Source organism: Excalfactoria chinensis, chromosome 2 (assembly GCF_039878825.1).
Source record: "Excalfactoria chinensis isolate bCotChi1 chromosome 2, bCotChi1.hap2, whole genome shotgun sequence".
Lineage (NCBI taxonomy): Eukaryota > Metazoa > Chordata > Aves > Galliformes > Phasianidae > Excalfactoria > Excalfactoria chinensis.
In genome coordinates, this window is record NC_092826.1 from 121,994,131 (window position 1) to 122,010,052 (window position 15,922).

Sequence of the window (15,922 nt, forward strand, 5' to 3'; positions counted from 1 at the left end):
TACCAGATCTCACAGTACAACCTAAAAACCCTGATGGACACCTAAGAAAACAAAACAGCGAATAGATCCATTTTAAAAATCCCTACAAAGGATGATTTACAGAAGTAACATCAAATCAGGTTTCTCCCATCTCAGCACAATGCTCCAAACACTGGGCTTTTGGAAAGCTTTTTATTTGCTATGTGTATTAAACAACGACCATGCCTGAAAGGGAAATTCTGCTGCCAACTGCACAGAGTCTCCAGCTGGGGTGGAGAATCTCGTCCAAGTCCTGATCAGGTACTGGGAATTCTCCTTCACGTTAACTGGGGAAAAATAACTTTGAAAACAAAGAAACATTTCTTTCTCAAGTTTCAGTTTAATGACAGCAGAGTACCCAGTTTACCAGCAAGCAGGCAATCCCACTCTACAGCAGCATGAAATCATTATCAGAATCTGCTGGGAAATACCTAATGCAGCTTTCAGCTTCCCCAGGTGGTCTCCCTGAATATTGATTTTCCCTTCTCAAGGCCTACTCCTTGGCTGACTGATTTAAATTCCCATGTCTCATGGCTTCTTTGTAGTGGGTTGGAAAATTGTTTGCCATATGGTCTAAGGAGGGGAAAGGATTCTTCATTTCTGCTCTGCTGTGAAGAGCTGGGAATTGCCTCTCCCATCTCAGTATTCTACCTCCTCCCTTCCATAAAAGTGGTGATCTACAGCAGCGATTGTTAGTGACATTCAGAAACCCCAGGGAAAATATGGCTACACATTTCCAATACATTAACAGTGCATAAAAATGCTGCTTAAAAACTACAGAGAGCATTTAAACTATCATACTATTAACACTACTCCAGTAAGCATAGATGTAACAGTTCCTACAGATGGATGTGTTTAAGATCACTCTATTGCTAGTGAGGGTGTTAATTTTCTACTCACTCTTATGAAATCATAAATGCTTTGGTTAGGTGGTAGCTGAGAAAGCACGGAGTGAAGTCTCAAACATTGGCCTCTCAGCCCCATAAAATATTTAGTTCCTCCTGTTTGGTTTTCCAAGGACAACTGAAAGAGGCTGATTAGCAAAGCTGGTTACTGCTGCACTTTGAAAAGAGGGAGAGGTACACATTCCTGGAATATAGGATGCAGCAAAAAACAGGATTTTAGATACAAGGCCAAGTTCTTTTTTTAGGATCTTTGCTTGCAGCTCCCACTGAAGTGAACCAGAGCTACTAATGTTCATCCAAGGGCAAAATTTGACATATAACATTTATTTTATGCTATACAGAAGTCTAAACAAGGAAACTATGAAATAAAAAAGTAAAAATCAGTTATTAGGTCTGGATAAAGCAGAACTGAAACCCAGCAGTTCTCCAAGCACAGAAGCATAATTTCACAGAATCACAGAATGGCTTAGATCAGAGAGGACCTTAAAGCCCATCTATTTCCAGCCCCCTGGCATGGGCAGGGTTGCCTCTCAGCCCCAGCCAATCAAATCATGAATGCCTCCACAGATGGGGCATCCACAGCAGTCTGGGCAGCAGTGCCAGTGCCTCTGAGTAAAAAACTTCTTAACATCTAACCTAAATCTCCTGTATTTTAGTTTAAAGCCATTCCCCCTTGTCCTGTCACTATCAGACTATGCAAAAAGTTGGTCCCCATCCTACCTGTAAGCTCTCTTCAAGTACTGGAAGGCCACAATGAGGTCTCACTGGAATCTTCTCCAAGCTAAACAAGCCCAACTCACACAACCTTCTTCACAGGAGAGGTGCTCCAGCCCTCCTAACATCTTCATGAACCTCCTCCAGACCACTCCACATCCTTACTGTATTGGGGGTCCCAACCTTGGATACAGCACTGCTGATGCAGACTTACAAGGGCAGAGTAGATGGAGACATTCACCTCCCTCACTCTGATGCCAGCTCTCTTTTACTGCAGCCCAGGATACAACTGGCCTTCTGGGATGCAAGAGCACACTGATGGCTCATGTCCAGCTTTTTGTCCATCAAGACCCTTCTTTACAGATCTCAATGAGTTCTTCTACCAATGTGCACTTGTATCTGGGACTGCCTTGACCCAAAAGCAACACCTTGTTTTAGGCCCTGTTAAACCTCACTAGGTTCTCATGTGCCCCCTTTTCAAGTCTGTCCAGGTCTGTCTGGATAGCATCCCTTCCTTCTATTGTGTCAACTGCATCATTCAGCTTGGTGTCATCAGCAAACTTGTTGATGGCACACTCGATCCCCATGTGCAATCCCATTAACATCTTCTCCTTTTAAATGCTGGAGTGATGTGGCTGACACAACACAAGCATTAATACCTCCACACAAACTGTCTGAAATCACAAGCAGATTTGTGTGTAGAAATACTAAAGGACTTATGGATCAATGGTATGGAGAACTACGCATGACTTGCCCATTCCCCAATAATTCTCCCATGTCCCAGGTTGTCAGTTAGGTAGCACCATGGTGGTCCTCCACTGTTCTAGGTGTGTAGGAAGAAATTTATATCATCGGCAACAAGAGGTGAAGGGATTAGATCCACACACTCATTTACATGACACAAATTGTTCTGAAAACAGTCTAAGGCTGCCTTCAATGTGACAAAAATATTATATGAAAATGTCCACATTGTCAAGGTGACCATCCACCTTGAATACTTTCCTTGTTCCTGCTGGTACTGTAAAGTGTCAGCGTGTTGTCTGTATGCTACTGCTTTAATTTCTCTATGACAGAAAGAAGAGCAGAAAGAACTAAAAAAAAGGAAAAGTAAATCTTAGTCATATTATAATAAACCAGAGTAGTTAAAGCCAAATATTTTCTTATGATAGGCTTGGCAAGGGCCAAGCAGTAACTGCCCTGTTTTTCTCATGTTTGTTTTCAGGAGAAATGTTTGCTGCTCTTGGGAATTATCTGCATGATTATCAAGGTACAAGAACTGAAACCAAAATAAAAGCACGGTATCAGATTAAAAAAATAAAAAACAAAAAAAAAAAAAAAAAAAAAAAACCAAAAAACAAACCACCCCTTAGAATTTATCTGCAAAAGAAACAGTAGTTAAGATCTCACTCTTCAAATGCCAGAGTGCCTCCTTTACGTAATCTGTTTATCTGGGAAGGAAGATGGGACAGAAGTGTTAAGAAGAAAACTTGAAAGAAATCTGCTAGGCTGTAGGTATTTCAGTACATCTCCCATATGAGAATCAAGTCCAAAATATGCATCACCTATATCACTCTGCAGTCTGCACACTCAGACAATGTCTAGACAACTCCCTTGTAAACAGTCTTACCATGCCACTGCTAGGAACAGGAGCAACACAAGAATTACTCAGTCTTAAATGCAGAGATATCTATAAGGAGACAGAAAGAGCAGAAATAAACCTCTGTATACAAACGTGTGTGTGTGTGTGTGTGTGTGTGTGTGTGTGTGTACATATGTCTAAGAAAGAAAAGGACAGAGAAGTTACTGAAGTTACTAATACCTGTGCTAATTGTGAAGAGCTCAGAAAACACATTTTTGTTTCAGTTCTCTGACATTCTCTACCTATTTCCAGCTGAATCATACAGTTAGCTAATAGTGGAACCATTCTGGTCTAGTCAATCAGTTTTACGAAATGGACCAAGGTGAAGGCTATCTCAATTACTCCGAGATAAATATATGTCAATAAACTATCTAAAGGTTGCCCTATTTTTTTTTTTCTTTGATTGGAGACATTTTCTATACAAAGTTCAAAAACTCAACAGATACCAAGAATGCTTGGAATCCTTCAAAATTAACTTGCATTACTGCTTAAGGAAGTGTGCAGTCCAGTTTCCACCCTTGCTCATCCTTAAATGATACCTGTTTCTTTGACTGTTTGTATGAGATTTTAAAGAAGGAAGAAGATTAAATAAGACTTCTCAGAGTTGGCGACAAATTCTTGTTATTATGTTTTAACAACGAGTCCATCCAGGAATAACAGACTGAGTACACTTATAGAAAAAAAAAAAAGTAAGAATTCTAGGATATGCCTGCAATAGAACCACCATTTTTGAAACACATTTTGAAAACCTAAATTAAACTTTGAAGTGTAAATCTCAGAAAGATCAAGCAGTTTAATGATTAAATAACGCTACAAGAACATATGCTTTCCTCCTCACTGTTTCCACCATTGTTACAGGCAATATCTCAATTCCCAGTGTACAACTCACCCACTGGTAGTCAGTACAAAGGAGGTCTCCAGGACATTAGTGATGAGCTCGTTGCAACCCCCTGAGATCTAATGCACACCTTTCCAGCCCAACTATAAGTAAGTTAGTGTAGAAACAGCATCAGGCAGCAGATCTGTATGTTTTGGCCTAAAGTCATTTGTTCTTGCTGTTCAGATGAAGCAGGATTACAAAGCAGGTGACCTGGAGTGATTTTCACAGCTCAGATCCTCCAAAAACACATGCAAGAACCTGGACAACAAGGGAATGGCAGAAAGTCTTTAGTATCTGCCTGTGGTATGTCAGATTCACAGCTGTAAAATAACCTTGGTCATGCCACTAGACATGGAAAATAAGCATATTCAATGAGAAGCGATGTACTGCATCCTTTTGTGTTTCCACAGTCTATTTAAGGAGAGAGGCAAAGGGAAGAACAAAGCACAAGCACAGTGTAGCTGCCTAATTCCAGCGGCCGCACATCACAAACTTGCAGGCCATGAGAACACTATTATATCTGTTCCTACTGCAAAATTTCTAGCACAACAGAAATCCATTAGCAGTGATTTTCTGGCAAAGCACCAAAGAAATACATCCTCTTATACCAAAAGATCAAAGAATGATTATGGATAAGTACAGGCTAAGGATCAGCAAGCTCACCCAGAAAATACATTGTAATATAAGGTTTAACAGCTCTTGCAAAATGAAAGACAAAAGAAACCCTCTCACTTTGTACCAAAGCAAAGGCTGTGAATATATGAATTAAAAACTCTGGCCACCATATTTCATTAACACTGGAAATCTATTTCTATTAATCTCTCTAGCTACTTTTGGCAGCTTCGTTCCAGTATCATATTCAGATTGTTTTGCAGTTTCTCTGCAATTTCATGGCTTGCAATTTCTACTTACTGACATACAATTTACTGGAATGAACTACAATAAACCTAATTTATTCCTTGGCTAATTTCTACGAAGCCTCCCCTGTGACCGATGTGGCCAGAATTTCTGCATGGGCAGAAATGCATTGATAACCTGACGCCTTCAGCTGGAATCCTTTCCCTGAAGTCAGTGGGAGAAATCTGTTTCTTACAATTAAGTAAAAATGGAGATGACGCTAAAGCATGTGGCAACATAATAGAAAGCTCCTTGTCCCCTCAGTGACATTTAGAAATAGCTATTTCTTTAGGAGGTGAAAATACATCTGAATTTTCTTACCTCTTTGCTCTGAAAACATGAGTAACTCCCACCACAGAAACATCACATAAAGCTTTTCTCTCAATGTAACTTCACTGACTATCTGAATTTGACAGACCAAATGGTAAGTGTGATTCATTACAGGCACAACAATAAGCAGAGAGATGAATATAATTTCCTGCCGCCATCAAGGCTGGCTCTGTGAACAGGAGGCTGAATGGTGCCACGAAGAGCATCACGTCTGCTGTAACTGAGCTGCTCTGTGGAGGGACAAAGCTTGAGATGCGCTTTTTTGGTTGGCTGGCTTAGGCAGAAGAGCAGATAACTAAAGTACACAATCTTCAGAAAGACCTTCAAAAATAAAAATCTTCAAAAGGGAGATTATTTTTTTTTTTTTCTTTTAAAATAATATATTAAGTAATCTTTACAATAATTTAGTGTCTCGGAACTGTCACTACGGTACATTTGATAACACATAACCAGGGGCTTACCATCTGTTATGCCCTTTAGACATAAATATTTTCATTTTGCTCTTCTGAAGGAAATCTCACAGCCTTGTTACTTAAGCCAGTCTTCAGTAGGTCCTCAGGAAGGCTCTTACTTTAAGGGATGAGTGGATATGCATTATATGAATGATCTAAGAAGGATCAAGAGTGTTATTAAAATGAAGTTGTACATAAACACATGAAGTTATATCAAGAGGTGAGAAAGGTACAGCAACCTCTTTGCTATAGGTTCTATAAATCCTTTTTTACAGCATAAAAAAGTAACCAACAGCCTTTCTTCAGTTTTCAAACATGCATGTTTTAAATGCAGCAAAGAATATTATCTTTGCCTAAAAATGACCAGTCCTCCCTATGCCGTATAGATATATGTATGTGTACATGAGCCAGCCATATAAACCCCTCTCATGGAGCACTACATATTCATTCCCAAAAACTACTTCCACTGAATCTGGCAAGTCACAGCAAAGACACTTTAGAGCTGGCTGAAGAACCTAAAGGAAGCCCATAAGATGCCCACCTGCATCCAGGTTTTCCACCTACCCCAAACCAGTTACATATTTCTATCCCCTCCTCAGTCGTCCCCAGAAAGGAGAGCTGATATGAGATTGGCATCACTGAATAAAAATTAATTTGGCTATTAAAAAGCTGGACTTTAAGTGCTTTTATTTCTTTAGAGAAAGGAGAAAAGAGCAGAAGAAGCCTTTCAGTTCACCTTTTACATCTCAAAAAAGGGTAGAAGCCCAATTTAGAAGAAATATCTCTTTGTAGGTCATCTTTAATAAAAGTTAAGACTGATTCTCTTCCTTCATCTCACTGTTTATCACACCAAATGACAGCATTTTATTTCCTTTGGGATGGAAGAAATAAAGTAAATGGAACAGAATGAGGACACATGATAAATACTGTCTAAAACTTTGTCTTAAAAAAAAAATAATAAAAAAATAGAAAGAAATACAGCATTGCCATACAGCCAGTCCTTCAGCCAATTAATAAAGGGATCTTTTCTGGTCTACACAAACTTATTTGTATTACATGGTACTACAACCAAATTCCACACTCCTTGGTTAAAGCATTTGATAAGAAATTGAAAGTGAATTTTAAAAGAACCAGCAGTTTTTCAATAATGTACTGTACCACAGACCAATGGCTTACGGTTTCTATCGGGTTTGTCCGATGGTACGTTTCATTAAACAACTTCTTCATGCAATGCAAATTGCTCTGTATTTCTGTAAAACCAAAACTGTAATGCCCTACTTAATGAACACTATAAATATGGGATATTTCATTGCTTGATTCATCTGCTACTATTTCATAATGGAACTTGGGCAATAAGGAAGTAAAACTAAATAGAAAGCAATTAAGTGTTTGAAGAATTTTAGAGACATGCTGAGTTCTCTTCAAATCAGATTATTTAAAAGGAACGTTTGATTACCATATTACCGAAAAAAATAGGGCACTAAATGGGGCATTACAGAAGCATAGCAGTAACAGAGAATCCCAGACTGTGCAGTTCAAATGCCTGGACAGTATCAGAAGACTGCATCTGTTTGAGATGAGTGAAGATCAGATTATGGTCAAGTCAACCCCTACCTTAATCAACAGAACAGGAACACCATTGGGTTATTTGCAAGGAGTGAAAGCTTTGCCAGTCAGCACCCCTCCTGGGGATTCTCACAGAACTTTTCAAACGGAAGTACTGATTTTGTCCAGTTTGTTTTCTTAAAGGAAAAAACTTCCTAAATTAACTGAGATAGCATAACCCTCTGAGAGGTTTTACTCACAAGCAGATCCCAACTAAATAAAAACAATAACATCAAAAACTAACTGCCCAGTTTAGTGTGCCAAAATGAACCCACTTCTAGCCACGGTGCAAGTCAACCCAACCATGCTGCTCTTGGGTCTTACTACCAAACACACAACATGATACAAATCTCATACAGAAACACATGGCCATAGACGTCATGGGTAATGTTTCACCTCCACAGCAAAAACTTCAAAGAAGATCACAGAAAACACTGTACTGACAGCCAGTAGTGCTTGTGTGCACCAATCCAACGTTATTACTGGCCAGGTAAGACATAGCATATGATAACAAAATACTTGCCAATACTGCCAATTGATTCAGCCTCTGAATTAAGAGCACATTCCTTAAGTGGAACCACTGTCCTGAGTGGAAGAGGGCTGAATTTATTATCTCTTACATAAGGATCTTGAAGAACTGAACACTGTGCTTTCGCACACTGACAGATGTTCAGTTACCCTTTAAGTCCTCCAGTTCACCATGGAAAGCCTAATGATTTTTACTGTGTTCATTCTTTATACCTGGCTCTCTACATCACTTGATTCCTTTTCTAGAAATGGGTATTTCAATGCATTTTGCTGCTTAACTGAGGTTACTATTGGAGCCCCAAGCTAAATGGTCTGCAGCAATTTCACTGCTTCTACTAGAGCTATTTTTAATGCACACATGAAAGGTCACAATGGCAAAGCAGTTCTCAAGGAGAAAGAAGAAAGCAGGACATAGAGCTGGACAACACAGACAGAGGTATATGAGGGGAACTATATCAGCAGAAAGGCTGCTGACTCACAGAGATGGCATAAATGACAGCCCAGAAATATCTGCTACTCACATTGCAATTCCTGCATTTTTGCATTTACTATCACCTCCATATGTCTTACTCTGACTTGTAAGGCATACGTAACAATTCAAAGGACAGGAGCAACAATGGAGCCACAGTGGTCTGAGAATCTGAATGACATAATAAAAGATAACCAACTCGTGGCTGTGGGAATAAAAGATTTGCTCTTGTAAAAACAAATCTTACTCCAGCTGTTAAACCAGAAGCAAAAAAAGTAAGAACAGCTGGAAAGGTCAATGTTTGGGGCTTTAATGTTTACAGTAGTGGTAGTGATGTATAAGTAATCCAAACATTCAAGTAAAAAATCTGGTGTCCAAACTAACACAGGCATGATTCCATTTCAACAGTAAATCCAGAAATACTTTGGAAATCAAAGTCACTTTGTAAGGGCTAAATCCAAAATAAAAATATCTTTTCCTTTACAAGATCTCATAGCATCAAGAGGTTGTTTGACTGATAAAATGACCAGCGCTTGGAGATATACCCAACATTTAGAAGATAAATCCACAGGCTTAATTGATTCTTTCTATAGCTTAAGCCATTTTACTTTAAAGAAGATATTACCACAACTGATCTGTCCATATGAGCTATCTGTGTACAGGCATGTGCAAAGTGCACAGCTCCTAAATTATCTGGCAATCTAAGAAGCACGAACTAAGAAAAACATTATAGTAATATTGTAATTGCTTTCCAGAATAATTAACCACTTTCTTCCTACACTCATACACTCACAAATACACAGCAATACAGACTCGTATGTTTTCTGTAATTATTTCTGTGTAAAAAACATTCACACCATAGATAGTTTACTCAGTGCTGATTATCCCATATGTTTTAATGACTCTACTATAAAGCAATAAATATCTCTCTCAGTATATGTAATCACTTTAAAGCAGTAAAATGTTCTTTATCACATCAATTGAGAGGAAAATAAATAACCTCTTCAGAAACTTTTTTTTTATGAGTCAGGAAAGTACCTAAGAGGAGATGCATAGATTTTGTGTACACACAGAGATGTTTTTAAACGTTGTTTTTCTTAGCAGTCACAGATCATTGAGCTTTAAGTGGCATTTCAGAACCATCAGGGGAATTCTCTTGCAGGTGCTCAGACCTACGCTACAGTGATGCACTTGGAAGTAATAGAGGAATGAAACAAATTACATTTTTTGTGTTTTCATATTAACCAGGATGCCAGCTAAGCACTTGCAAGCACTTTACAGTCATCGGTCAAACTTTCCAACTCCCAATCCATCTGAAGGCAATAACAAATCGGTGTTGGTTCCAGCAGCCTTCACCAACTGCCGGTATTAAATCTATAATCGCCCAGAAAGATGGATGCATCTCATTGACTGAATCCCAGGATTGCTAAAATCATTACCCCAAATTTTTTTCTCTGCAAAAAGCTAGGTTTTCAAGAATAATGTTCACTAGCAACAAAAAATACTAGGGACATATCTACACTTCCTCAAGGCCAATGGAGACATCCGTATACATTTCAGAGATTGATTTCAGAGCGCTATCGTCAGTAACATCATGCTGACTAAGTAAATCACTGAACTAGAGGCACTGCATCTTGTCAACACAACACACACAAAAATGCTCTGTATGTATACACATCTTGTTATGTGTGTACACTGTTCTCTCCCTTCCTCCCTTCCCTGAGAGTTGCATTGCGGTTTTGCGTTAACATCCAAGAAAACATTTGAAGCCTGACTCTAAAATGAAATAGTTACCACATTGCTCCTCCAATAGGAACAAATAAAAAATACAAAATTAAAACTGCAGGTGCTTCACACAATGGCACCTGATGTCTTTGCCAAAGACTCTGACTATCCCAGATCCACCCAAAGAAAAACACTTTTGTCCCGTTTCTAACAACAGTCTTTTTTGTGGTAGCTCTGAAAAGGCGAATTAGCAGTGGACTCACACACCTTACGTACTCCTCAAAGCATCCAGGGGCAGAGGCTGAGGAAAAAAATAAAATGTTTTGGCAGTAATAGGGGAATAATCACAATTAAAAATTGTTAAACTATTTTATCATATTAAAATTAAAAGAGTTATCAGAAGAAACTTACCTTTTCCAAAAGAACTCTTAAGCATAATGGAACATTACATAGAACAAATTAAAGGAAGGTAGTAAAATTACTGATATTTAACATAGGTTTGTGGAATTTTTTTCTGGTCAGTTTAACCTGAGAATTTGTCACTATAGTAAAGAACATTCATTTTCTTATACAGGATTATGAATTCAATAAAAGTAAAAATGATGATATGGTAATGTGAAAGAATAGAACCCATATCTGCTAAACAATGTAGTTTAAGTTTTAAAGTGGGAAGATGGAGAAGAAAGAAATAAAGAAAAAGGGAAAGAAAAAGAATTGGGAAAATTCTGTGCACCTTATGTGAATAAGCAACCAAACAAGTCTTCCCACTCTGATGTAGAAGTCAAATCAATTTGTGCATATACTATATGAAAATAAAGGCACATCAATTAGAAATGAGGAGGTTGTGCTACCATTTTGTGTGTGACGAAGATGAAATATAGTACTGAGTTTCAGCAAAGACACTGATCAACTGGAGAGGTCAGTCAAGAGGCACAGAAATGCACTTAAAAGATGTTTTTCTCTCAAAGATTCAGAAGCCCGGCTTATACTCAACAATAACAAGAAGGCTGATATACCATAGGTACCAAGGCAGGAAAAAAATTCAATTGAACAGGACTTTTTCTGTCTAGAAATAATGTTAAAACTTTTATCATTGAGGGTAATGAACTATTAAAACACCTATTTTGACAAATCCTTCACTCCTACAATACTCTGAAGCAAACTTATGGAAAACAAACAAACACTACAAAGGCAGAAATCCTAAAGTAAGATCTAATACAGATCACTTAACTGTGTTCTCTCCAGCCTGAGAATAAGCTTTGAGTTTTGTGTTCTCTTTCCTCATCTTGTGGCCCAAACAAAATTAGACTCACTGTAGAACTGACATTCATCATTAAAAACAAGAAAAAAAAATTATAAAGCATTGAAAAACAATTTATACAAAACATGCATTAGTAAAACACACACAAATGGAAGAGCAGAATAACTGCCTCGCAGGGAACAAAGTCAACATTTGGAACTAAGCAACAAGGTCAGGGAAGTAGTGTTCCTTAAGTCCGGCTTGTAATTATGACCATACTAATTTTTCCAACACAGACTGAGGGAAAGACAAATGACTTCAAAATGGGATTGTGAAAGAACAGCTGGGGTTCTGATCATACAGCACAGGATAAAATTCACTTGAATCGCAAGTCAAACAAAATTGAAAAATACTGCAGAATATCAACCAGAGCCTCATTCAGACTTGAATGTGGTCTACATTGTGCTACCTATAAATTGGTACTAGACATTACAATTACATTTTCAGGGCACTTTTGTATGGCGCAAAAAGGAATCATTTTAAATAAGAGTCAATTAGCAGAATGAAATCATACCAAAGTGGGACTTCTCAGCTGGCACACATAGGGCACAAATAAATAAAGTGAAGATAGTTTAAATTCTGTAGATCCCAATAAATTCCAGCGGACAGTGAGCACAGCTGGAACTGTGCAGCAAAGGCATTCATTAAAATAACTAACAAGTTTGGGCTAGACTTTAGGGAGATCCAAAACAGCTTAAAGGAAGATCTGCTCCTCCTGATTTTTGATCTGGCCACCAGCTATCGCATCCAGTTACCCCAACAGTCACCTGCATTCATGCCAAGAACTGCAGGTGATCGGAGAAGCACAGGACTTGTGGGGAAATCAGAAACGTAGGAACCAGAAGTGATGCAATTGCATTTTTAAATCATGTCAAGAAGCTAATCCTTCTGAATGCCACACAGCCAAATGTTTATGATTTACTGCAAATTTAGGAATATGCTTTTCATTTACAGCTTACATGACACATTGATATTAGTGTTAGAGACCATTTGCCAAGAGAAATTACAGGCAAGGTTTCAGCATTTTGTCTCATGAAAAAAACTGGCAGTTGTCTGTCAAGCTGCCTTTTACTTTGCTTCTGTTTGGGGGATGTTTTGATGAAGTTTATGATCTGATTCTGTAAGGTTTACAAAACTCCAGTTAAGAGACATTTCTAATAAAAACTTCCCAGGAGGAATGAGGAATGTCTGTATCCCTCTCAGCAGAAGCCCTTAAAACCACTCAGTGGCAAGGCAAAATAATTAATTCCTGGAGTGCTTGGAACCTTCCAGTATCATTAACCAGAAATAACTGAAGACTGGAATATATATAGGAAAATGAGCTCTGCCCATCTCTGTGACAGAATCATAGTATGGGTTGGGGTGGAAAGAACCCAAGGATCATCACGTTCTACCCCCCTGCCACAGGCAGGGCCACCAACCTCCAGATCTGGCACTAAACCAGGGTGCCCAGGGCTCCATCCAACCTGGTCTTGAACACCTCCAGGGATGGGGCATCCACAGCCTCTCTGGGCAGCCTGTGCCAGCACCTCACCACTCTCTCTGAGATCTTCCCCATGACTTCCAATCTAAACCTTCCCTCCCTGAGCTTAAAACCATTCCACCTTGTCCCATCACTGTCTATATTTGCAAAAAGTTGATTCCACATCTGTTTATAATGCCCTTTTAAATACTGGAAGGCTGCAATGAGGTCTCTTCTCCAGGCTGAACAAGCCCAGATCCCTCAGCCTGTCTTCAAAGGGACAGTGCTCCAGCCCTCTGATCATCTTCGTGACCTCCTCTGGACCCTATCCAGCAGCTCCGCATCTTTCCTGTACTGGGGGCCTCAGATCTGAATGCAATATTCTGGATGGGGTCTCATGAGAGCAGAGTACAGAGGGACAATCCTCCCTGGCCATCTTTGTTCTGATGGAGCCCAGGATACCACTGGTCTTCTGAGCTGCAAGAGCACACTGCTGGCTGATGTTCAGTTTTTCTCCCAGGACTAGGAACACCATGTCCTTCCCCTGGTCTGTATATGCATCTGGGTTTACTTTGACCCAAGTGCAAAACCTTGTACTTTGTTCTTTTGAACTTCATTAGATTCACACAGGCCCGCCTTTTAAGCCTGTCGAGGTCCCTCTGGATGGCATCTCTTCCTTCTAACGTGTCAACCGCTCCACTCAGCTTGGTGCCATCGGCAAACTTGCTGAGGGTGCAGAAGACACAGAGGTCCTCAGATGAAGGACAATGCTGCAGCAGGGAAGGTCAATGGCATGATGTAATCACCACAAAGCAGACCCGGAGTGGTCACCCTCTGCCAGGTAGGAACTGTCCACAATCCTGGCAAGCACAGATACTGTGATTCTTCCAGTTAGCAAACCTACAGCATGCCCTTTCTCAATTGTACCCCATGACCACAGCTTGCCTTGGGCTGTTCTGCCGTTTGCTCTCTGCCACCCCATACAACAGTGGCCATGTGCCTGTTCAGGTCTCCTCAGGCAGACTCAAGAGTCACACAGCACCAAGCACCTCAAAGTGGCTATCAGAAACATCCCATTTCCTGGCGAGCTCTGCTCTGTAATTGCATAATTACAAACCAAGACAAGAGTGAAATGTTCACATGACTACATTTAACAAGAAGAAGAATTCTGCATGAAGGAATAGCCATGTGTTGAGCCACAGATACTACTGTGGCATTAAAATCTTCAGAAGAAAAGTATTAATAAAAAAACAAATAAGCCCACTCAATTGCTATGCAGGCCATGCACGGTCCAGTTGAGAGTCAGATCCAGCCATGTGTGGAAGGAGAGAAGCCTGAAAGCAGCACCAGTTGGCACGGGTAGAGGCTGAACACGCTAACAAAGATAGCCACTGAAAACAACTCTATTAGATACAATTCTGAACACATAAAGATACCGATGCAATGGATTCATAAAAACATGGTGCAACTAATGCATTCCTAACCTTTGCCTAAGGGATTGAACCTCTTAAGTATACAGCTGATCCAATCTGAAAGCTTCTTTGTAAATACTTCAGCTCACTGCAAAGGCAAAAAATGTTAAAAAAGAAACACTATCTATCTCTATAAAAGGTTATTATAGAGCTTTCTCTAACAACTCCAAGTAAAAAAAAGAAAGAGAGAGAAAGAGTGACAATGCATGTGGAAAAAATACCATGAATGAAAAAATGGACAATATATTGTAATTATCATCTTTCAACAGTAACAATAGTAGTATTTTTCATTACTAATGAAGGTAATGTTTCAATGCAATGTGACCAAATACACATGCCAATGCAATGTGAACAGCTTGAGATCCAAAATGAGCAAGAAGAAAGCAAACATTGATGTTACATTACACTGCCATACTGTACTGCCCATAGGAAAATTGTTTTTCCTTCCTCTCACTTGCATCCAGAACTGGCCAAACACTTCCATCTTCATTGTTTTCTATTTCTCAAATGTATATTAACCACATGACAGAATTTTACCACAGAGGACTGCTTCAGTGTGGTTTTAATATTAGCAGAGGTTTAGTTAAGCCAATAATTTTTCCAGAGGAAAACTGAAATCTTGAACCTAGTTCCTTTTGAGCACTCAGCTGCTTCTATCATGGGCCAAACATAAAAGCCATTCCAAAAAATCGTATTTTTCTCTCAGGGCCCCTAGAAAATACACACAGAATATAATAGGAAGAGTAAGAATTACAAAAGAAAAAATATATATGCAGCCTTCTGAATAGAACAGATTTGTCCACAGAAATAATAATAATACATGTTAAATGCTGCTTTGGTATTCTCGGCCTTCTGTTTATTTGATGATCTGCAAATGCTATTTCAGAAACAATTTAAAGGTTGATTTAATATCTTGATAGAAGCCAAACATCTTAACTGCCTTGTAACCTTCTAGTTTTCATTTTGTGAAAGAACTTTTTCCACATTAAAAAAAGCCTTCTTTCTCATACAAAGTTCATATTTTTATAAAGCTGGGTTCTGGGACTCTTAAGAACAACAAAGGTAGGTTTTGACAGTCTCAGATACACAAATACTGCCTGAATATAGAATGAAGACAAAAGTGGCATAAAAATAGGATCTACCTCATAAATCAAATTTGAAACATGTGTATGTGCTTGTGTGCTTATGTATGTGCATATTTACATGTGTGTAATCTAAAAATCCACCCAAAGGGAACCACTGAAGTTTATAAATATCACATCTCAAACTGGACTTTTCATATGCCACTAGAAAATGTACCTATTCTTATTACAATGACCTCATGTTCATATGGCAAGGAGAATTCTCAGCTTTTAGAAACTAACCGTGAACACAGCACTAATCTGCCACCCAAAATAAAAACAGGTTTGTGCAGCCTACTGTCAGCAGTGTAAAACAGAGAACACCAAATATTGCATTATCAAAAATGATTATTTCGAACAAACACTTCAGTGTTGTGGAGTCAGTTCTTTTCAAAGGATTTCTAG

The 15,922-nt window shown here is 39.0% G+C and overlaps 1 protein-coding gene across 7 annotated transcripts in view; it reads right to left on the minus strand.

Annotated features, from left to right (window-relative positions):
* ADAM22 (ADAM metallopeptidase domain 22) overlaps positions 1-15,922 on the minus strand; it is a 123,616-nt gene that overhangs the window by 90,090 nt on the left and 17,604 nt on the right. The window lies entirely within an intron of this gene.